The sequence below is a fragment of the Lissotriton helveticus genome, chromosome 3_1 (genome assembly GCF_964261635.1).
Source record: "Lissotriton helveticus chromosome 3_1, aLisHel1.1, whole genome shotgun sequence".
NCBI classification, from domain to species: domain Eukaryota; kingdom Metazoa; phylum Chordata; class Amphibia; order Caudata; family Salamandridae; genus Lissotriton; species Lissotriton helveticus.
This window is the reverse complement of record NC_136061.1, coordinates 658,759,505-658,783,892: the sequence shown is the minus strand read 5'-3', so window position 1 is coordinate 658,783,892 and position 24,388 is coordinate 658,759,505.

Here is a 24,388-nt window from a genome sequence, read left to right as displayed (position 1 = left end):
CGCTGGGCTCCGCGCCGACACCCTCGGACCACGCTCGCAACCTGGGATTCATCCTGGACTCCTCCCTCTCAATGACCAAGCAAGTCAACGCCATCTCGTCCTCTTGCTTTAAGACCCTGCGCATGCTCCGAAAAATCTTCAAGTGGATCCCCACCGAAACCAGAAAGACCGTCACCCAGGCCCTCGTCACCAGCTGACTGGACTAAGGAAACGCCCTATACGCAGGAACCACCGCCAAACTCCAGAAACGACTAAAACGCATACAGAACGCCTCCGCACGACTCATCCTCGGCATCCCTCGCCACAGCCACATATCCGCCCACCTGAGAAACCTGCACTGGCTCCTCGTCAGCAAGAGGATCATGTTCAGGCTACTCACCCACGCACACAAAGCGCTCCACGAAATGGGCCCTGAATACTTCAACAACCGCCTCTCATTCCACACTCCCACCCGCCAGCTCCGCTCCGCCAGCCTCACTCTCGCCACCGTCCCACGGATTCGCAGATCCACCACCGGAGGAAGATCGTTCTCCTACCTGGCAGCCAAAACATGGAACTCCCTCCCTGCACACCTACGACTGACCCAGGACCACCTCACCTTCAGGAAACACCTCAAGACCTGGCTATTCGAGCAGTAGCAGCACCCCCCCCCCCCCATCAGCGCCTTGAGACCCTCACGGGTGAGTAGTGCGCTCTATAAATGCATTGATTGATTGATTGATAGATAGATCGTATGTACATCTGGTCAGTTAAATGAAGAACCTTGCAACCTTGTACAAAGAAGTAAAGGACAGCGTTCTATGGTATACACACTCGTAAGCTAGGTATGCTCTGAAGACTAGATATTTCATTTCCACCCAATTGAACCAACAGCAACCACCAATTAACACCACTTCGAACATGCCTAATGCCATATCAGCAGTATGCACTGTTTTTCAGGATGCTCTGTGCGCATGTTTTACTGTAACATGTAATGTCATAGGGTGGAGTCACAACTAATGTAGGATTCCATGTGTCGTGTCTGGCAGTGATGCATAACGCTGTAGAGGGAATACGCACTGCATTGTAGTTATTGGCCCTTTGGGCTGGACTGGGGTTCAAAAGCAGCCCGGACAAAGGTGCTGAAACTGGACTGCTTGTATGCGCACCAGGGTGACAGAGGAGCTCGCTGTTCCCCGAGCTGCTGCCGCGGAAGGTGCAGTCACTTCGTAGCTTGTGCTGCTCGCGCACTTCCACCTCATTACACATATGGAAAAAATGTCCTCTTATCTGCTGAGGAAAAGGCATCTGTTGTTTGTGCCAAGCCTTAGCCACATGGAAAGCGGTCACAAATGAATAACACTGCAGAGAGATGGAGCCGAGGTAGGTGGCAGGGATCAGAGATGAGATGCTGACAGAGGAGAAGAATGTGCCGTTGAGGAGTGAGAGAAAGGAGAAAGTGGAGGGAGAGAGAAGGAACACAACGAGAGGCGTGAAGGGAAAGAGATGGGGCAACAGGATGCCAGAGAAACTAGGCCTGTGCATTGTGATAATAATTAGAGTCAATAGCCTCCAATAAGCACTGCCTGGGATATAATTGTATATTGCCTGCACTCGCTTTTTGTGCTTTGACAGTCTGTACAATGAAGAGATGAGCGTGCAATAAATCTTTCGAGGCAGGAACCCGATCACTTTCATTTTGCCCACAATGCAGCCGTTAGCGCAGTGTTATTGTGCGTCATGACGCCTCTGATGGGTTCTCAAAAATCGTGAAAATTAATGAAAACGAGGTGTGGACCAGCAAGAGGTGCTTCTGTTCATGACAACGGTCGGCAGATGGGCATGCTCAAAACATAGCGAAATGGTATTGTTTTTTGTTTTAAATGAAATAATGATGTTTCCTCGTCTGCACTGCAGTCAGACTGCAAGTGTCACAGCTTTCTGTGGTGAAATGCTGAGCCACGTGCAACAGAGGAGAGACCTGAAGGAGGAGAAGAAAAGGACAGGCCAGTGGTTGGTAGAAAGCGATATATGTGGCAGAAACAAAGGGGGGCGGGGGGAGATAGTTAATGAAACAAAATTACCCAGTTGATAGGGAATCTGGGTGTTATATCTGAGGGAGAAAGAAACGGGCTTAGAAAGATGGGAAGACAGAAGAGTATGGCGGTGGAGAAGGAAAGTTATAGAGGGAAACAAAGAGAGCAAGCAGGAAGTGGGATAAGGGAGGGGGTGGCAAATGGTGAGCACTTTCGCGGCCGCTTTGATGTTCTCAGTGGCTGCGCGGCTCACTGAGAACATTCTCAGAATTTCTCCCGACTAATGGACGGCGGAGCATTGAAACGAAGACTGATTGTCTCTCTAAATCGCGTGTGACCTGGGGCAGTTGTAGCAACAGAGGTAACCCTGTTGATCTTTTTTGAGGGCGTGTAAATAGTCTAGGTGTGCACACACCGACGAAATAATCTATCCTCTCCACCGAGAACTGATATTTGTGAAGGAGAGCTTGAACTGATTGACCCATAAGAAGAGGTCGTTTGTACCCCTCAGGGTGGTGCCTGTGCACTCCCTTCTAGGGGGGTCACGTGCACTTCATTTCGCAGTACCCTTGTCCTGATGAAGCCACAAGAAACCACTGGCGGAAACGCGACCGCGACTGCGTCGACAGATAATTAATAGTGTTTTCTTTACCCTCCTGTTTTTCTTTTTTTAGGGTACATAGTTGTATATTTGTATATATTGTAATTACCTGTTTTTGATTACTGTATATAGTCTGGTCACCTCCCCCCCTGTTTTGTGACTCAATATTTTGTCCTTTGCAAAATTCATATCATTTATTGTTGAAAAAAAGAGTGTAGAAAACAGGTTAATAAATTGTTTCCTGTTTTGAAGTAGCGTTTGCTTAATTTATCCCTTAGTACCATTTTGTTCTACTTTTTCATCCATGTGATGTTCCTTGCCCAGGTATGGGAGGGTAATGTGGGCAGAACCCCTGTTCATTACGTAACACTGAGAACATTAAAGCGGCCGCGAAAGGCCTCCCAAAGGCTGCAGGCGGTCAAATGGTGCGCGCGCCCCGCGCACATGCACTGTGCCCGCTCTGCCTGCAGACTTTGGAAGCATTTTTGAGAGCCCTTACTTAACTCTCGCAGAGCAACGTATGCGCGTTTGCTCAGCGAAAAGAACAGAGTCTCCTTTACAAAAAAATTATGTTTTGAAGACCGATGAAGTACTCGGGTGCGGCTCTGGGTGTGCGCTCGGGAAACTGTGTCAGAGAGTCTGGGGCAATGGGCGTTGTGCGCCTGGTGGTGTGTCTGCTAATCACCCCACGATGATGTTGCTCCTGCGTTGACAAAAGGGGAGGGAAATCCTGAAAGAAAATGGCTCTCTTTAAAGGATTTCCCTTCTCCTACAATGCGAGTCACTTGGCATGATGTCTGCACTTCTAAGTAGTGAGCACTGGGCATGCTCTCACAGTGTCACTGCAGTGCAATAAAGAAGAAAAAACAGATTACGCTTGTGAGGCCCAAAAATAGAGCCCTATAAAGACCCATTTCGAGGCCCCCCCAAAAAAAGTGCTGGTGGTCACATCCCCACAGACACCCCCTCCACTTAAAGCCCTAGGTGCAGTGTTATGTTTGCGAAGTTGTAGATAAAATTGTTAGGCTAATAATGGAAATTTTTGTATGTGCTGTTTGGTTGATAATATCATCCTAAGTACATAGATTAACATTTTCAAAAATACTATTTATAAAGTTGTTTGTGGTGGGTTGCAGAGGAAGTGCTGTGGGGTGGTGGGGTGTGGCGGAGAGGTGAAAAGTATGATAGTGCAGTTATATGTAAAGTATAAAGGAGTATGTAAATAATTAATACTTGCTGTATGTTTATGGCACTACTTGTTATCCTAGTGCTCGTCTGTCGTGCCCCATCACGTTGCAGCACTGGGTCTGGAAGTCATTAGTGGAAGTTTTGTAATTGTATGTTATTATTTTAACATAGTGAACAAATGTGAAAAATAATTGAATCTATTTTTTGTTTTTCAGAAATGTATTTTGTTTGGATTAACATTTGAAAATGTCTAGAAGAAGTGAAAAAAAAAGAAAAGAGAAGAAAAATATATATTTGACGAAAAGGGAAGATCTTGAAGTAGGAAAAAATGCGAGTAGTACAGAAACTGTTCGACTAAAAGCAAAAGACAATTTTTGAAAAAAATATTACGAACATTTAATGAGAAAAACATCACACAAGGCAAAAAGAAGAATTTTTCAAGTAAGGTGAAGCAGAGTTCAATTTCAAATACGGGGAAAAGGAAACATGATAAAGAAATAGTATCTGCTACTCGGAAACAAAAACAATTTCAAGAAATTCATCAGAGACTTTTTCGATCTAGAGTGATTCAGAATTTATTGAAAACATGCTGCAAATATAAAAGTAGAATGTTACAATTCAAAGAGAAGCAGTGTATTGAAAGTATTGTGGATACGGCTTTCAATTTAAAACAGAAGTTATTAATTTTGATTTTAAAGAGAATGAAAGTATTGGATAAAATAGTCAAAGTATTGAAAGACAAAAGTGGAAAAAAAGAATTGTGAACAGAACCAACTTTTGTAAAATCTTTAGTGGACATTGGAGATATACGTCTACTACTAAGACTTTTTTTAATGAGGAAAGTTACTTTCAGGAAAATAGTTTATCATTTGCAGTTGATACTGGAGGTCGTTGCTATGAAGTTCAGGATGGTTGTCCTCTTCCAAAGGAGGAAATGGTTGGTAAAAGTGCAGAAGAGTTAATAGCCAAAGAAGTGCAAGAAAAATATCCACAAGCTCCTGTGTATAAGTGGAGTTCTAATAGTATTTGTAGTATTCGACAGGAATCCATTGATATAATGCAAAATTTGCTATGAGAATATACTCAGAAAAGTATAAAACAGAAGATTAAGTTGTTACAAGGACTAGATCCATGTAATGTAAGAAAATATACTGAGAAGTATGGGCATTCTCTGGCTTGTCTTTCAAGAAAAGTTTGTAAAAGTTGTTTTAATCATTTGAGGATGTTAGCAGTACACTGTTTAGAAATGCGGAAGTTTGTAAAGAAACTGTACTATGTAAAAAGTCCTGCATTAAGTTGAAGTGAACTGAATTCAAGTCTTTTATATGGTTCTTTATCAGATGTTCAAAAAAAGTGTGATGATATTGAAATGCAATATTTTGGTTCAGAAGAGCAGTTCATAGAAAGTGCAAGTTTGACAATTACAGATGTTGGAGGAGATGAGAAAGTAATTAGCATTGATCAGTTTGAAGAAGAAATTGGAAAGTTTAATGTAGTGCGCTCTAAAAAACAAAACTATGTTTGTGTTTGATGTCGACGTACTCATTATGAAAGTCAAAGTAGGAATGTTGATTTATATTTGAAAAGTGAAAAGGAGAATAATGGTAAGTGGTAAGAATTTGCAACTTACTTGTTTGTTGAAGGTCGATTTGAGTTAGGTAGTGATCAACGTATATGTAAATATTGTTACAACAAATTAGAAGAGAACAAAATGCCTGCTAGAGCAGTGCATAATAAGTTGGAGTTAGTAACTATTCCGCAGGAGCTGGCCAAATCGAATACATATGAGTCGGTTTTAATTCAATCTGTTCATCCTTTTCAAACTATAATTCAGATGGAGCCTAAAACAGGTAAACTGCCACCAACAGACTGCAAAGAGGGCTGAAAGGAAGAGTGGTATACTTACCTTTAGATTTTAAGAAAAACTTTGAAACTGTTGCTGGAGAGAAAGAGGAAGATGAGGCAGTAGTTATTTTAGTAAATGGTGTACCAACAACAAGTCGGAAAATATGGTAAGAATGTGTGGATGTTAATAAAGTTGAAAAGGCTACCTTATATCTTATAGAAAACATGTATTACAAAAAATGTAAATGTGGATGAACAAGTAATACGTTTAGAAGATGATTCTGAAATTTCAAGTGGTCAAATAGAGAAAGTGGACAAGTCAAGGACTGAAGAGATTTGTGAACATTACACAATATGTCCTTTGCATTCAAAAGAAGTGATAGGAAGTAGCATTGAGTTATTTCAAATGAAAAAATCACAGGGATCTCCAATGAGTGTATGGGAAAAAAGCTTGGAAGCTTGTTTTTTTCCACAGTTCTTTCCTACTGGAGAAGGTGGACGATATGATGACCGACCTGTATGGATTCCAGCTTCAGAATATTGGTCAACAAGATTATATTCTGAAGATCCTAGATTTCGACAGTGTATTCCATACATATTTCACCTTTTGTTTGAAAGTGATCTGTCTTCTCTCTTGTATGCAGTGAATCATATACTTAAAACTGGAGTTCATCAATCACTTCTTTCGGCGAAAGAATTTGTGGAGAAATTTCAAGGAACAGATGAAAATTTAAAAGCACAGTTAATCAATTTGATGGCATGTCAACGTGGAACAAATGAGTATTGGTATCGTTGTCAAGTGTATGTTACGGAACTTAGGTACACCAACATGGTTTGTCACGCTTAGCTGTGCAGAGTATGCATGGGAAGATTTGCTTGAGTTTCTAAGAGTAGCAAATTCCAATATAAAAAATGTTGAAATAAAGACTCCTGGTGAACTATGTTTATTGGATCCTGTAAATGTGTGCAGATATTTTAATCATAAGTTTCAAGCTATAATGTATTTTATCTGTAATAAAAAGAATCCACCTCTTGGAGAAGTTACCGATTTCTTTTGGGGAAAAGAGTATCAAGCAAGAGGTGCACCTCATATACATATGCTACTATGGATCAAGGATACAACTAAATTTGGAAATGATTTTGATGAAACAATAATGTCTTTCATCGAACAGTATGTGACATGTGAGATTCCAAGACAAGGAGGAGATAGAAGCTTGAGACAGCAAGTTTTACGTTTCCAAAGTCATCATTGTGGAAAGTATTGCAGAAGAAAATACAAGTGTAAAGGAAAGTTTTACACCAAATGTCGGTTTGGTTTTCCCCATCCAGTCATTTCTAAAGGAAGAGTACATTCTTTTTTCTTCTGTAAGGCACACAATAACTTGGAAATCTCTAAAGAATACCTACAACTTAAAAAGAACATAATTGTCAAAGTATATCAATGACTACAATCCAGTCATTTTAAAGATGTGGAATGCGAACATGGACATCCAGTATGTTGTGGATAACTCAATTGCTGTTGTACATTATGTTACATCATACATAACAAAATATGAAGAAACAGAGATGAAACAAATGTGGGAAGAAATTGCACAAGAGAATAGCCTTAGCAAAAAATTGTACAGCTTTAGTCTGAAAATGCTTTCCCACCGAGAAATTGGATTGTATGAATGTTCAGACCGCTTGCGTTCTTCAAGTTTATATTCAAAGTCACAAGGAATCATTTGCGTAAGTTTAGGTCTTGCCTGCAAATGAAATAGAATGTTGAAATCATTGGAAAAAATTGAACAATTAGCAGCAAATGAGCCAGACAGTACAGGCATTCTTAAAAATAATATGTTGGACACATACTATCCGAAAAGGAAACAACATCGGGAACAGCTATGTCTGTATGAAGAAGTTCAACATTACAGCTTCAAAAGAAATGTTAAACAGAATTTAAAAGAAGGAAAGTTTGCAGTATTTGGATGTCATGGTTGTTTAGTAAAACATGCAAAGGGTAATCTTATAAACCGCAAGAAATCTAGTTGTGAAACTCCAGGTAAGCGAGAATTTTACTATTTAGCACTTCTGCAGGTGTTTAAACCATGGCGTAGCGAAAGTGAATTACTTGGAGAGTTTGACTGCTAAGAAGATTATTTTAATGCTTGTAAAGATAGCATTGGATGTCCAATTTTCCCTAAATATTTACAAATGTTCAATGATGAAGTTGAACAGGAAAAGACTATTATAGCTGAAATAGCTCCTAAAAGTTCTCAAGATAGTCAAAGTAGTGGTCCATGTTGTCAAGATCCTCTTGGACAACCAATACTGGAAAATGAAGCAGCGATTGCTGTGCATGAATTTGAAATTGTAATGCAACAAGCAAACGAGGAGAATATAACATTGGAAAAGTTAGAAAAACAAGTAAATGTTGAACAGAAAGAAATATATGTGCAAGTGAGAGAACGGATAGAACATGGTTTGTTGCATGAAAAAAAAAGAATGTCTGTGTTCATCTTTTAAACCTCTTCTGATGTACATCAGTGGTCAAGCTGAAACAGGTAAACGTTTTTTAATTAAAGTTTTGACCAGTTATCTTTAAAAAACTACTGGTTCACCTTTATGTTGTGTGGTGACAGCTCCAACTGGATTAGCTGCACACAATATTAAAGGAGTTACTTTGCATAGATTATTGATGTTACCAGTATAGCATGATAATAAATTAGAATATCAGAAGTTTTCTGGAGAAGCTTCTTATGAAGTGTCAAGAGTGCTGAAGAAAATGAAACTTTCAATTATTGATGAGGTGAGCATGGTCTCAAATTTAATGCTTGCTTTTGTACACTTAAGAATGCAACAGGTATTAAAAACAAATTACGACGTTCTGTTTGGGGGAAAACATTTAATTGTATTTGGAGATCTGCTACAAATAACCCCTCTAAAAGGAGAACCACCAGTGTTTAAAACTCTTCTACATGAAGACACTAAGAAATCTTTGGGAAGTATTGGAAATATGAATCCATGGTTAAATTTTGAATATAAAGAACTCACTCAGAATATGCGACAAGCAAGAGATGAAGATTATGCAAATATTCTAAAAGATGTAAGAATTGGTGTTATAAGCAAACATGGTAAACAAGCTTTTCAAAGTCGTCTACTAAAGAACTTGTTTAGAAATGAAAACTCACCAGCAGAAGTAATGTACAAGAAAATGAAAGAAAAAAAGTCTATAGTTTGCTTAATGCCTACAGTGGAAGAGTGTTATACATTTAACCTGTATTATTAAAATCAATTATAAAATCAAGAAATAGTTCACATTGAAGCTATTGATAAAATCGAGCATCAAGGAATAACAATTGTTCTTTCAGAAAAACTACAGACTAAATTGGATTCTTTGGAGAAGTCTGTATCAAAAACTGCTGGCTTTGAAAAAAAATTAGATGTATGTTTAAACTGTGGGGTAATTTTGAAGCGTAATCTGAATGTAGAAGAAGGTTTAGTGAATGAAGCAATTGGGAAAGTTGTTGATTTTGCCTGACCTCGTCAGTGCCGGTCACTCAACCCGCCGCGTGGCTCCTGCTGAAGTCACCTGGCCCCCCTGCTGCCACCGCCGCTCATATTTGCCGCCTTTTTCCCGCCGTGTTTCCTGTACTGCGGTGCCCCTGATTGTGTCCTCTGCAATTTGGTCATCGTAGTTGCCTTTTTTTCCACCGTATCCCTTCTACTGCTGTGCCCCTGATTGTGTCCTCTGCATTTAGCCCCCTGTCTTGTGTTTTCGTACTTGTGCCTGTGCCCCTGATTTTGTCCTCCTGCTCTAGCGCTTCTAGCCCCTTTCCCCCGCTGTTACACCCCGCTCCCTGCCGCTGCTCCCCCGCGGCCCGCCCCCTCCCCTTCTGTTCCCTCGACCCTCTCCCATTCGCCACCCCGCTCCCACCTCCCAGCTGCTCCTCCCTCCCACTGGGCACTTAAGGCAGCGGTCGGGCGACGGGGAGCTGTGACCTAGCCTGACCTCGTCAGTGCCGGTCGCTCAACCCGCCGCGTGGCTCCTGCTGAAGTCACCCGGTCCCCCTGCTGCCACCGCCGCTCATATTTGCCGCCTTTTTCCCGCCGTGTTTCCCGTGCTGCGGTGCCCCTGATTGTGTCCTCTGCAATTTGGTCATCGTAGTTGCCTTTTTTTCCACCGTATCCCTTCTACTGATGTGCCCCTGATTGTGTCCTCTGCATTTAGCCCCCTGACTTGTGTTTTCTTACTTGTGCCTGTGCCCCTGATTTTTTCCTCCTGCTCTAGCGCTTCTAGCCCCTTTCCCCGCTGTTACACCCCGCTCCCTGCCACTGCTCCCCCCGCGGCCCGCCCCCTCCCCTTCTGTTCCCTCGACCCTCTCCCATTCGCCACCCCGCTCCCACCTCCCAGCTGCTCCTCCCTCCCACTGGGCACTTAAGGCAGCGGTCGGGCGACGGGGAGCTGTGACCTAGCCTGACCTCGTCAGTGCCGGTCGCTCAACCCGCCGCGTGGCTCCTGCTGAAGTCACCCGGTCCCCCTGCTGCCACCGCCGCTCATATTTGCCGCCTTTTTCCTGCCGTGTTTCCTGTGCTGCGGTGCCCCTGATTGTGTCCTCGCTCCCCGCTCCCTGCCGCTGCTCCCCCGCGGCCCCGCCCCCTCCCCTTCTGTTCCCTCGACCCTCTCCCATTCGCCACCCCGCTCCCACCTCCCAGCTGCTCCTCCCTCCTCCCGCCCCCCCCACTCTCCACTTATGGCGGAGTACGCGCGCACGCGCAGCGGGCACACCGATTGTGCGCCGAAGGCGTGCCAAAGGCAAGCCCGTCTGTGCCCGTCCGCGCCTGTACCGCGCCCAGCGCCACGACCCCTGGTCCCCGCAGATGCTAGCCCACCCGCCGGACGTACAACGCCGCTACCCTCAACGCACTCAACACCGGCCGGATCCCAGGTTGCTACCGAGCCACCCTGAGATGCACCCACGGACCCTTCACCTGCCAAGCCTGCAAGTTCACCTGCCTCCGGACCTGCACCGCACCCGCCAAGCCAACCCCCAGCAGCAACCACCTCGAGTGCATCCTGCTTAACACCTGCTCCGTCCACAGACACGCCGTGGAACTCTGGAACCTCCTCGACACCACATCTCCAGACATCGCCTTCCTCACAGAAACCTGGATGAACGCCTCCTCAGCGCCCGACATCGCCATCGCCATCCCGGACGGATACAAGATCACCCGGAAGGACCGCGCCAACCAGACTGGAGGAGGCATCGCCATCGTCCACAAGAACACCATCCGCATCACAACCAACTCCGACGACACCCTCACAGCCGCCGAACACCTGCACTTCCAGATACACACCGACCCTAAGACCACACTCAGAGGCACCCTCATCTACAGACCCCTGGGACCACGCACACAATTCAGCGAAGACATCGCAGACTTCATCAGCCCGCACGCCCTCCCCTCCGCCGACTACATCCTCCTAGGGGACCTCAACTTCCACCTGGAGAACACCACCACCCTGCTGGACAACCTCGCCAACCTTGGACTCAAGCAACTGGTGAACACCCCCACCCACTACGCCGGACACACGCTTGACCCAGTCTTCTCCTCCAGCAAGTACATCTCCTTTAGCCACGCCACCGGACTTCACTGGACAGACCACAGCTGCGTCCACTTCAGCTTCAGAAGGACCACAACCCACCACCACCCGCAACAGGTTCCCCGCAGGAGCTGGAACAAGATCACCACCGACCAGCTCACCACATCCCTGACCCAGAACCCCCCCGCCAGCTCAACAGACCCCAGCCAAGCAGCCAACAACCTCACTCAGTGGATCGCCTCCTGCGCCGACAACCTCGCACCACTGAAGACCCCTCCCAGCAGATCCGGCAGCAAGAAAACCTCCTGGTTCACCTACGAACTCAAGAACTCCAAGAAGAACTGCCGCACCCTTGAGAAAGCTTGGCGCAAAGTCCCGACTACAGACAACATGACCGCCCTCAAGCACGCCACCCGCAAACACCACCATCTGATCCACACCACCAAGAAGACAGCATTCAAGGAACGACTAGACAACAACGCCCACAACAGCAAGGAACTTTTCAGCATCGTCAAAGAGCTCTCCAACCCCAGCGCCGGAAACAATGACATCACTCCCTTGCAAGACCTCTGCGACTCACTCGCCTCGTTCTTTCACAGCAAGATCGCAGACATACATAACAGCTTCAGTGCTCAGACCACGCACCCTACCACCGAACCGACGCCCCCCACCACCACCCTCCGCGACTGGACCCCGGTCAGCACCGAAGACATCATCCGCACGATGAACACCATTCACTCCGGATCACCAACCGACCCATGACCCCACCACGTCTTCAACAAGGCCGACTCCTCATCGCACCCCATCTCCGGGACATCATCAACTGCTCCTTCAACATCGCCACCTTCCCGGAGAGCTGGAAGCATGCCAAACTCAGCGCCCTCCTGAAGAAACCATCAGCGGACCCCACCGACCTCAAAAACTACCGCCACATCTCGCTCCTCCCTTTTTCTGCCAAAGTCATCGAGAAGACCGTCAACAGACAGCTTGCCGCCTTCCTCGAGACGAACGGATCCCTCGACCACTCGCAATCCGGTTTCCGAGCCAACCACAGCACCGAGACCGCCCTCATAGCAGCCACGGATGACATCCGAGCCCTGCTCGACAAGGGGGAAACAGCGGCCCTCATCCTCCTGGACCTCTCCGCAGCATTCGACACTGTCTGCCACCGCACCCTTGTGCAGCGCCTCAACAACATCGGAATCGAAGAAAAGGCACTCGAGTGGATCACCTCCTTCCTCACGGCGGCGTACCACAAGGATCATCTCTCAGCCCCACCCTCTTCAACATCTACATGAGCCCCCTCACGGCCATCGCACGCCAATACAACCTCAACATCATCTCCTACGCCGACGACACCCAGCTGATCCTCTCCCTCACCAACGACCCCGCCACCGCCAGAACCAACCTACACGAAGGGATGAAAGACGTAGCCGAGTGGATGATGAACAGCCGCCTGAAACTGTAATTAAGACAAGACGGAAGTCCTCATCCTGGAATCATCACCCTCGGGAAACATCCTTTGCAACGCAACTTTTACCACGCAGTGCCTTTACGACGCAACTTTTACAACGCAAACCATTACAACTAATTGCCCTGGGGGGGCGCTCTAGGATAGGGAATGTGTTTAATGTACTATCCAACACCTTCCCTACTATCCACGGGGACTGGAGTTGGAATAGTAAATTAAACAATTCACTATCCAGCACCTAAAAGCACTATGCGTTGTAATGGTATGCGTTGTAAAAACAGCGTTGTAAAAGCATGCGATGTAAAAGCATGCGTTGTAATGTCATACATCCTCACCCTCTGCCTGGGACGACTCCTGGTGGCCCCCTGCCCTGGGCAGCGCACCCAAACCAACGGACCACGCACGCAACCTGGGCTTCATCCTGGACTCCTCCCTCTCGATGACCAGACAAGTCAACGCCGTCTCGTCGTCATATTTCAACATCCTATGCATGCTCCGAAAGATCTTCCGATGGATCCCCACCGAAACCAGGAAGACGGTCACCCAGGCACTCATCACCAGCTGACTGGACTACGGAAACACCCCCTACGCCGGAACCACAGCCAAACTACAGAAAAGACTCCAACGCATCCAGAACGCCTCCGCTCGACTCATCCTGGACATCCCCCGACACAGCCACATCTCCGGACACCTGAGAGACCTGCACTGGCTCCCCGTCAGCAAGCGAATCACGTTCTGACTCCTCACCCACGCACACAAGGCCCTCCACGACCTGGGACCCAGGTACCTCAACAACCGCCTGACCTTCTACACTCCCACCCGCCAGCTACGGTCAACCAGCCACGCCCTTGCCGCAGTTCCACGCATCCGAAGAGCCACCACGGGAGGAAGATCCTTCTCCTACCTAGCAGCCAAGACTTGGAACTCCCTCCCCATCCACCTCCGCCTGACCCAAGACCACCTCTCCTTCAGGAAGCAACTCAAGACGTGGCTGTTCGAGCAGTAGCGGACCCCCCCCCCCCCCCTCAAGCGCCTTGAGACCCTACGGGTGAGTAGCGCGCTATACAAATTTCTTGATTGATTGATTGATTTTGTGAATAGAATTGGAATTGAATTTTTGAAAGTTAAATTTGATCAGATTGCAGAGGTAAGACAGATTTCACGTTCTGCTGCACGTTTTTTGTTTGTAAAAGACTTGTATGTTCACAGAAGACAGTTTCCCTTCTGTTTAGCATATGCAATAACTATCCACAAATCACAAGGTTTAAGTGTAGATAATGCTTTGGTAAATGTTGGGAAAACTGTGTTTAAAGAGGGAATGGTATATGGTGCATTAGCTCGATTTAGAACGTTGTCTGGTTTGTATTTAATTGATTTTGATAAAAACAAGGTTAGTGCTGATGTTAATTGCGTAGGAGAATATAATCGTTTGAGAAGACTTTATGCTCCCCATTTAGGTGAATATCCTATTTATGAGAAACGGGTTGTGTGTTCAAAATGCAAACATGTTGAAGAGTTAACTATGGTTGAAAAGCAGAAAGAAAATCAACAGAAAAGAAAAGATGTAAAGAAGCAGAAAATTCAAACAAAGGATGATGTTGTTGGATACCAATTAGAAAATGCTTCTGGTGTCAACTGCTATGGTAATGTTATTCTAAATGTTATATTTTATCTTGAAGATGTTTGTGGGGAAATTATGGAAAGTCAGGAAAAACGTTATGTTTACAATTTTTATATTTAACAATACCTGACTGCAAATCTGTACCATTTTCCAAATTAGTAAAAGAAGCTGTTCATGAGATGATGTGTTCTCTTTGTAAATCAAGAATACTATCTACATTATGCCTACAAAGATATGGAAAATATTTGAATATAATAATGCTGCAACGCTGTCGACCAAATGGAAGAAAAGTGGAAACCAAAATTAAAAATGTTGTTGCTAATCAAGTATCTATTTCTGGAAGAACTTTTGCAACAGCTGCTATTGTGTTCCATGCTGGAAGCACTACTACAAGTGGACATTATACAGTTTATTTAAAGTGTAATAATGGTTGGAGTCACTGTAACGATACACACTTGGAAATGAAACCTAGATTGCCTTATGAATTACCCAACTCATACTTAGTTTTTCTGAAACAAAGATTTTAGATACACTATTCGGCTTCATGGGAAGGTGGGTAGATCTTTAAGGAATTCATACTGGATGCTTTCAAAGTAACATGTTTTATACATTATCTGGCGTATTGGGAAAATGTGCAGAGAAACTACGTAAGATCTTTAAGGAATTCATACTGGATGCTTTCAAAGCAAAACTTTTGATACATTACCTGGTGTGGTGGGAAAATTGTGCAGAGAAACTACGTAAGATCTTTAAGGAATTCATACTGGATGCTTTACAAAGCAAAATTTTTGATACATTATCTGGCGTATTGGGTAAATGTGCAGACAAACTACGAAGCAAAGGTAAGATTTGAACATTTGAAGAACTATTGGATGTGTTATTTGTGTTGACTTTGTATTATATTTGAGAGAATTAGTTGTTTTTTTAACAATCTAGTTGATTGTTTTTTTCCCCCCTGCTGTTTATGATAAAACTACACTGGCATCACTGTGAATAGTGAAGTAAGTAGTAGCTGATGACAGCAAAAAAGGGAGAAAAATTGTTTTGTATTATTTAAAAACTCATTGTAATTTGTGAAACGTATTACGTTACATAGTACTTTTGAAGTTTATTTTAATGTATTTGAAACGTTAGAAAAATAGTATTAATGACAAATATACAATAGTAGTTCGATATTTAAAAAACCTTTGAAATTCATTAAAAAAAACATAGGTTTCAGGGACGTTGTACTTAGAAATTAATATTTTTAAAAACTTTGAAATTCACTGAAATAACCATAGCTTTACAGACTTTATAGTTAGGAATTAGTATTGGGGGCGCTAGAGGGCGCCGGACAAGATGGCCGCACTTGCGTGAGGCTCTGTCAGGACCACACAATATCCGTTCATTTATCCTGCTTACTTCGCAACCTGCACCCTGTAATAGAGCTGGGGGGGCCCCGCTGACATCGGGGGCCTGCTGCATACCCTTTGGCCGGAATCTGAGGCTGTCCTGAGTGCGATTGGAGAGGAGTGCAGCGAGCCGGGAACCTGCCGCCTGCAACGCTCGCACCTCGTGGACCCGGATTGCCGCTGCTGGCTGACTTGGGCACCCGCTGGATCCTGACGCTGCCGGCCGGCGGAGACGGGGACTGGCACCGGCGGATGCGGGGCGGAGCGGAGCCGTCCCTAGGTGTGTCACCGGAGAAGCGCCGGAGCAGAGAGCGGCCTGGACCCGGCTCCGCCGGAGTTGGTGAGTGGGGCGGGGCGCTACGCAAGCCCGGGGCTGCGGAGGTGGCGCTGGGCCTGCCGAGGCCGCGCCGCGCGAGCCGATTTCGGTGGGGGCAGGGGAAGGGGGCAGGCGGAGCAGTAAAGCGGAGAGGGGCCACCACTGAATGCAGCGCCTGCACCCTGGACAACAAATGGGCGCTGGTTTGGCCGCCTCTACACTGATACCTTCCATGACCATGTTGGATGCTTGAGAGATCTATGGGGAGCCCGCCAATTCACTTTTCCACGCAGCAGGCTTCAGGCTATCGGTCCCTGAGTGGGGTGCAGTGACCCGCTGCTTTGGAGGGGAGCGTTGAGAGTATCTAGACTCGATTGGGGTGCTGGTTCCTGTTGGGAGTGGTGACCTTGCTCGAACTTCGGACAGGTACATTACAGTGGGCTGAAGCTGCGGAGCCCGCCTGATAGTTGCAACGGACCCACTCGGCTGGCACGTGTGATCTGCTAACTTGTGTACTTGGTAGTGCTGAGTGCTCTGCGACCATGGGCCGAACAGACAGAAGCCAGCCAAAAATCACATTCGAGGCGAAAAAAACTGCACTCTCGTCCTCCCAGGCTCCGGTGGACGCTGACCAGGGGGGGGCCGAGGGGGGCGCCCCGACTCTGGAATCCACGTTAGTAGCCATGCAGAAAACCCTACAATCCATCGAGGGCACCATGGAGTCAGTCAATCACCGTCTCGATCAAATGGCGACGCAATTTGACCGCCAAAATGAGCGCATGGGGGAGGTGGAGCAGAGAGTCTCTGCCACGGAGGACGGCCTGGCCACTGTCTCATCTAAAGTATTCAGCATGGAGAGGGTGCTGGCGGTCATACAGGCGAAGAACGAGGAGTTGGAAGGGAGGTCCAGGAGGAATAACGTAAGGGTCACGGGCCTGCCGGAATCCACGAATGTAGGACGCATGGAGGACTATATGGAAAGGATGCTCATTGACATATTTGGAGCAGATCAGTTGTCTAGAGTCTTTATAGTGGAGCGCGCCCATCGTTCGCTGGCCAAACGTCCGCCACCTGGGGCTCCACCGCGGCCGATAGTAGCCAGAATTCTGAACTATAGGGACAGGGACACTATACTTCGGCTCGCCAGGGAGAAAGGGGCCATTGAATATCAGGGCAACAGGCTAGAGTTCTACCCCGACTTCACCATGGCGGTGCAAACAGCCCGTAAAGAATTCGCCCCGGTGAAACAACTGCTGAGGACCAATGACGTTGCGTACGCCATGTTGTATCCTGCGCGCCTGAGGATAGGGCCACCGTCGGACAACAAGATCTTCTCCTCCCCCAAAGCAGCAATGGACTACGCCAAAAAATTGAAAAAGCGCGCCAAGGAACCGGACGGGAGACAGGCGGCTGAGGACGAGGGGCTGGAAGAGGCCGCGTGAGCTGTGTCTGGACTGAATGACTGCGACAGGGGCGCTGCTGCGGGGCGCTGTGCTGAGATCTCCCCTGTGGTCTGTCGTCTGCTTATTTTCTAACAATGTTGAGCGACCCACTGAGGCCTGGAGAATCTCAGAGCGCGAACATGTACATTGCGGAATGAGGGAGGAGCTGGCGGATGGCATTTTTACATCTGCTGTGGACATACGGTTTGCTGGCTCGGTCCCCACTGCACAAGACTGAAAGCTTGATCGGGCGGTGGGCACGGGGGGGGACTGGTAATGGGGCTGCCTGTGCTCTTGGTTATGTTTATAGCACTACTGGTTGTGGCCGAGTCCGGGGTTTTTCTGGCAATATACTGCAAATGTTTGCCTTACCACTGGGTGTTTTGCTTACGATATCAGGGTTGCAAGGTTGGAGGTGTTCTTATTTAGAGTGGTCCACGCTCCCGTCACTTCTTGGCGGGGGAAGTGTGCCTCTACGCCCCCCGATATGGGAGATCCCCACACACTGTTGGTTGACTCGTTGAGGGTTGGGCGGTGTTGGGTTTTGGGATGGCTTTGGCAAATTGGGTGCGCTGAAGTGGGTGGTGGGATGGGGGACGGGGATTTGAGGGATGTTGGGGGATTGTTTTCCTTTCTGGTCTGGGATGAGGGATCTGTGATGCTGGTAATGTATGTTCGAATCCATTGTATGGGGGTCGGCCTTCTCAATGAATATATTCCTGTTGCTAGTGGTTTGCGGGGTGCAGAGGTGAGGCCCTCGGGGTGGACAGGGGGGCTGCTCTACTGGCTTATGGGCGGCTTACAGAACGGGAGATATGGATAGGGGAGGTAAGGTCACATGCGTAACTTGGAATGTACGGGGTCTTAATAGGCCGCAAAAGACAAGACAAATGCTTGCATTTTTGAATCGACATGGCGCACAAGTGGTGTTCCTGCAGGAAACACACCTTCAGGGCAGGGCGGCTGAAATGGTGGGCAGACAATGGGCGGGGGTGCGCTTGGCCACTAAGTACTCTTCCTATGCTCGGGGGGTGATGATTTTGATCAAGAGAAATATACCCTTTGAAGTGGTACATGAGGAAATAGACCAGGAAGGAAGGTTTATTATTGTGCAGGGCAAATTGTGTGGTACGCTGATTACTTTGCTTAATGTATATGGTCCAAATGTTGACGATCCTGATTTCTATGTTATGCTCTGGAACAAACTTTATATGCTTGCTCCGTCAGCTATCGTATGCGGGGGGGATTGGAATGTCACGCTGGATTCGGAGCTGGACAAGAAACATGATAGACCTGTTGTGCACAAGAGGGCGGCGGAAGCGGTGTGCGAAGGTATGGCTGAGCTGCAATTGCTGGATGTATGGAGACTGCGAAATCCGACTGTGAGAGTGGGTACTTGTTACACATCGGCACACGACACGTGGTCGAGACTGGACTTCTGGCTGGTGACTAGGGATGTGAGTGGATGGGTGGTGGAGGCTGCTCATTTGCCTCGCACTATATCAGATCATGCACCTACTACACTGGTATTGCGGATCCCTTCGCATGCTCCGCCCCCTTTCACTTGGAGACTCTCTCCCGGGATCCTGACCGATCAGGTGCTTTCCGAACGCCTGGGGCAAATAGTGGAGGATTTCTTTGTTGATAACGTTGGGTCTGTTGAAGATATAGGTACGGTGTGGGAGGCCTTTAAGGTGACGGTGAGAGGTGCATGTATAGGTTTACGATCAGGGGTACTCACGTCCATCAGGGACTCCATGTCCAGGCTAGAAAGGGAGTTATTATCACTTGAGCGACGGTTGGAAGAGGGAGCGGAGGGCACGATACTTGCAGATATAAGGCTGAAGGTCACTGAGTACAATGAGTTGGCGGAGCAAGAGGTGAAATTCATGGCTAAGCATGCTACTGCTAGATACTATGGAGAAGGGGGCAGGCCGGGAAAGGGACTGGCGGATCGCATCAGAGAGCCGTGGGCGCGTCACTGCACGGTACAAGAGATCGAGGACCAAGGGGAAGTAGTGACTAATACTGAAGGCATCTTGGCCTGCTTCTCGAAGCATTATGCGCAACTCTATGAGCGAAGGGACACGGCTGATGAGGAGGAGGTGAACCGTTACCTAGAGGGTGTTGCCTTGGTGTGGCTCTCCAGAGGTCAGCAAGAATTCCTAATGCAACATATTACGGAGGCTGAGTTTAGGGATGCTATTGCGGCACTTCCGAATGGGAAGGCAGCCGGCACGGATGGCCTGCCATCCGAATTTTATAAAAAATATGCTGATATCCTGATTCCGCAGCTGGCGCAGGTTTTGGAGGAGGCGATTGAGCGCGGGCGACTCCCAGCGACCATGAGAGAGGCGCTCTTGGTGGCACTGCCCAAACCTGGGAAACCACCAGATAAATGCGATTCATATCGTCCCCTATCGCTTATGAATACGGATGTCAAAATCATTGCCAAAGTCTTGGCTACAAGACTGCGTCTCCTCCTGCCGGTCATGGTACTACCGGACCAATCAGGATTCATCCCTCTCAGGTCCACGTCGCATAATCTGCGGACCCTTTTCGCCGTATTACACCTGCTTAAGCCGGACCTCCCTGCAGCTGCAGTCCTGTTGGATGCGGCTAAGGCCTTCGATTCGGTGGCATGGAAATATATGATAACTGTCCTTCACCGGATGGGGGTGCCTTTTTTCTTCACTTCCCTCATTGCTCTATTGTACACTGCGCCGACTGCGAGAGTCAGGGTCAACGGGCATGTCTCCTCGTCGTTCCCGATCCAGAGGGGGACAAGGCAGGGGTGTCCTCTATCGCCGCTACTATTTGCCATCATGATGGAACCTTTGGCCTGTATTCTGCGGCAAAGATACGCGGAAGCAACGTTAAAATTCCCCCTCAGGACGCTGGCAGTGTCGATGTATGCGGACGACATGGTCCTATATGTAAGAGACCCGGGGCTTCATCTCGAAAATCTGCTCCGAGAATTCATTAAGTTTGGTCGGCACTCCGGGTTGACTATCAATTGGGACAAATCGGTGATACTCCCACTCACGGATGCGACTAGCCAGATACCGCTGGAATTTCCTCTGGAGTGGGCAACGGAGTCAGTTCGCTACCTGGGTGTCTGGGTGCATAGGGATTGCCAGGAGGTCATAAGGGCTAACTACGGGGTCGCCATATCTAAGTTGGAGGATCAGGTGGCGAGATGGACTCGGCTCCCTCTAACGCTTGCCGATCGCACCTCTTTAATTAAAATGGTGGTTCTGCCGAAGTTTCTTTATCTATTCGTAAATATCCCTGTACAGATGAAGTCGCATTTTTTCGCGAGACTGAAGTCTCTTCTGATCTCGCTCACCTGGGCCGGCAAGAAACCACGTGTGACCTGGGACGTCATGATCAAGCCGCATGCACTGGGTGGGTTCGCCTTACCGGACATGAAGCTGTACTATCTATGCGCGCAAGCGCAATTTGCTAGTTATTGGATACAGGCTCCGCCGTATACACCACATGTGGCGCTTGAAGCTAGTGCAGTCTTGCCGTATCCGCTTAGGGCGATGATAACTAACAAACATTCGATATTTGAGAAAGGGGAGATCGATACTGTGCGGCGCACGGCATCCGCCTGGGAGGAACTTGGTAGACGAGCTGCCAGATTGCCACTATATGCTCCGGCTATGCCTCTGTTGTACCACTCCGATATTTCAGTGACCAGTGAACCCGGGGGATTACAGGTTTTGAGGGAAGTTGGAGTTCAGACCATGGGGGATCTCTTCCCAGGGGCGTCCTTTCTTTCTTTACTAGACATGACAGCAGGCCCCACCAACGCCACTATGGCTACCTTTGTTTATGCACGATTGAGGGCAGCAGTACGAGATTTATTTCCATCATATCCGGCGGAACCGGCGACGCTTGGGGCATTACAGCTGCTCTACACAGCCAAAGATAGAACTAAATTACTCTCTAGACTTTATAAGGCTGCGCAGGAGGATGAGGGAGGAGGGGCGGTCTTGGCCAGGGCGCGCTGGGATAGGAGCCTTCCAGACCCTCTGAGCGATGATGAATGGGAAGAATGCTGTAGCATGACTGGGGGGTGCGTGATTAATGGCAACTTTCGCCTTCTGCACTTTAAATTTCTGCACCAATGGTATTACACACCGGTCCAGCTGGTCAGATATGGGCTCCGTGCTGGTGCCCAATGTGTTCGATGTGGAGCTGACGACGCCGATTTTATACACCTGGCATGGGGTTGTCCGCGTGTGTATGATTTTTGGAAGGAGGTAACCGAAAGACTGACTGTTATGATCTCTAGCGAGGTAAAATTGGATGTGCGTCTCTGCCTCTTGGGCATCGCTTCTGGGGTACCAGCCCAATCGAGACGGCTTGTGGTCCTGGCTTTGCAGTTGGCTAAAAGAAGAGTTGCGGTTGGTTGGGGGGGGAGACGGGCGCCTGATGTACAGCTGTGGCTGAAAGACATGGCCTACTGTAGAGACCAATTGCACTGCTATTATGAGGGGCTGCCAGAGAGATCACGTCCGAAGGAGGTGTGGGGGCCGTTTACGCTCTACGTGCTGTCATTGGATGACTCTGATAGCGAAAGGAATGAGACAGTTGAGGTGCCGAGGGGGGTCCAGGAGTCTGATTGAATGCGGCCACACTCTGTGTGAGACGTCCCTACTATGTGGGATGCATGACTGGAGATGCCACCTGGGACTCTCGCCTTTGCCCTGAGTAATGTCGGAAATTTGCTGGCCCTTGTTGCTCCGTACTAATGTGCGTGCTGAAACAGAAACTGTGAGATATTGCCCAACTCGTTCATATACTTTCTGTACCCTGTTGAACCGGTTGACATATGTTCCACATACTGACTTGATTAGGTATCTTCGTTGAGACCAGGATGGAGAAGGGAGGGTGGGTGTTGGGGTTGGATGTTGGTTACCTTTAGTTCTACAAAAATGGGAAAAGACCGAGATCACATAAGGGCTATACGGCCGGAATTGATAGTGCACCTTGGACAACGTTTCTGGAACATTTGTGGTGCCTTCACGGGCTTAGCATACAGTGCATATGCGTTTAAACTGAACTGACACGATGTATTGCTCGCCCTGTCTACTCTGTGGTGCTCTGATTGCGGCCGGCCCTATCAGTGGGTTGTAGGCACACCGCTGTGTAAATGTATAATGTACAATAAAGGTCTACCAAAAAAAAAAAAAAAAAAAAAAAAAAGGAATTAGTATTTAAAAAACCTTAGAAATTCATTGAAAAAACCATAAGTTTCAGGGATGTTATAGTTAGTTGGACATTTGACTCATAAAACCAGAGAAATTCGCCTGTTATAGTTAGTTGAGCTAACTATAACTCGCGCACCCGCAATGCACTGCTGATGATGTCACATATTACATCATTCATGACATGGTCAGTGACATCACTGATGACATCACTGATGACATCTCAGCTATGCATGCTTGCATGTTGGCTGGTGGGAGGAGCAGGTCCTCAAAACCACCTATCGGGCCCTCTACGATACACATATTATGTCATACTTGAGATACATAGACGATGTGTTCATTCTATGGAAGGGTTCCAAAGAGGAAGCATGTAAATTCATAGAGGAAATTAACAACAATACTCTTAATCTCAGATTTACTTCCCATATTCATACAACGGAAATAGAATTCTTAGATGTAAGGCTGTATGTCATAGATGAGAAAATTGAGAGTACCCTATACGGGAAACCCACTTCTGGCAATATTACCTTACATGCGACCAGCTCGCATCCAAGACACCTCATTGCCAGTATTCCCTACGGAGAAATCCTTGGGTTGAAGCGAATTTGTAGCAATGAGGCAGACTTTAAGAATTGTCAATCTGAGTTGGTCAATAGGCTTAAAATCAGGGGGTATTCGGATAAAATTCTTACAGAGGCCATGGAGAAGATCTAGAATTAGCCTCTTTAATCAAGAGCAGAATACATCCCTAATCCCTGATACCATAGCTGAATATAAAATCAAAAATACTCCCAGATTGATTACTACGTACAATAGGGAGGAATATAAGGTAAGAAGCATAATTAACAAACACTGGCCTATAGTGCTTACTGACAATATCCTTCAGGATAGGCTAGCAGATAACTCTATCATCACCTTTAGAAGAGGTAGCACTATGGGCACAGTTCTTGACAGGGTATCGCCTGAAATAAAGAAAGTTACATCTTGGCTGGGACCGGGAAAGGGTTTCAAAAAATGCACAACATGCAGAGCATGTAAATTCGGGTGCAATAAAACTGAGTACACCACCCCATTTAGTATAGATCCTCTTTTAATTCAAGGGTCATACAACTGCAAGACCGAGTATGCTGTATATGTCCTGACGTGCACCTGCAGGCTAAACTACATCGGTAGTACTAAGCAGCAGGTGCACGTCAGGATATTGCAGCATATAAGGGCAAATATCCACAGTGATGAGACTTATCCTGTGGCTAGACACTTTAAACGAGCTCATGCTAATAATATCAACTGCCTCACTCACTATGTAATTGACGCTGTTGCAAAATCACGAAGAGGAGGCAACAGAGAACGCCAGCTGAGGCAGTTAGAAACCAAATATATTTTAGAGTTTTATTGCAAATGGCCCAACGGTCTGAACACAACTGATGACATGTACAATTTTTTATAGATCTTTTAATGGAGTGGTTCTTAATTGTGCATGTTTATAAGGCAGTGAGATTTCGCAGGAGGATAAATGATATTTAGTATGCAGGTATTGACTCTGATGAATTGTTTTCTTATTTCCACTAGTTGTAGATAAGCACAGTGTTCTCTTTTCCCCTATGATCTGGCTTTTAATGAACTTTTGAGATTTTATAATGTATGGTGACATATTTCAATGTATGTTTTTAAGAGTATGGTGTCCCTTGTTGACATTTT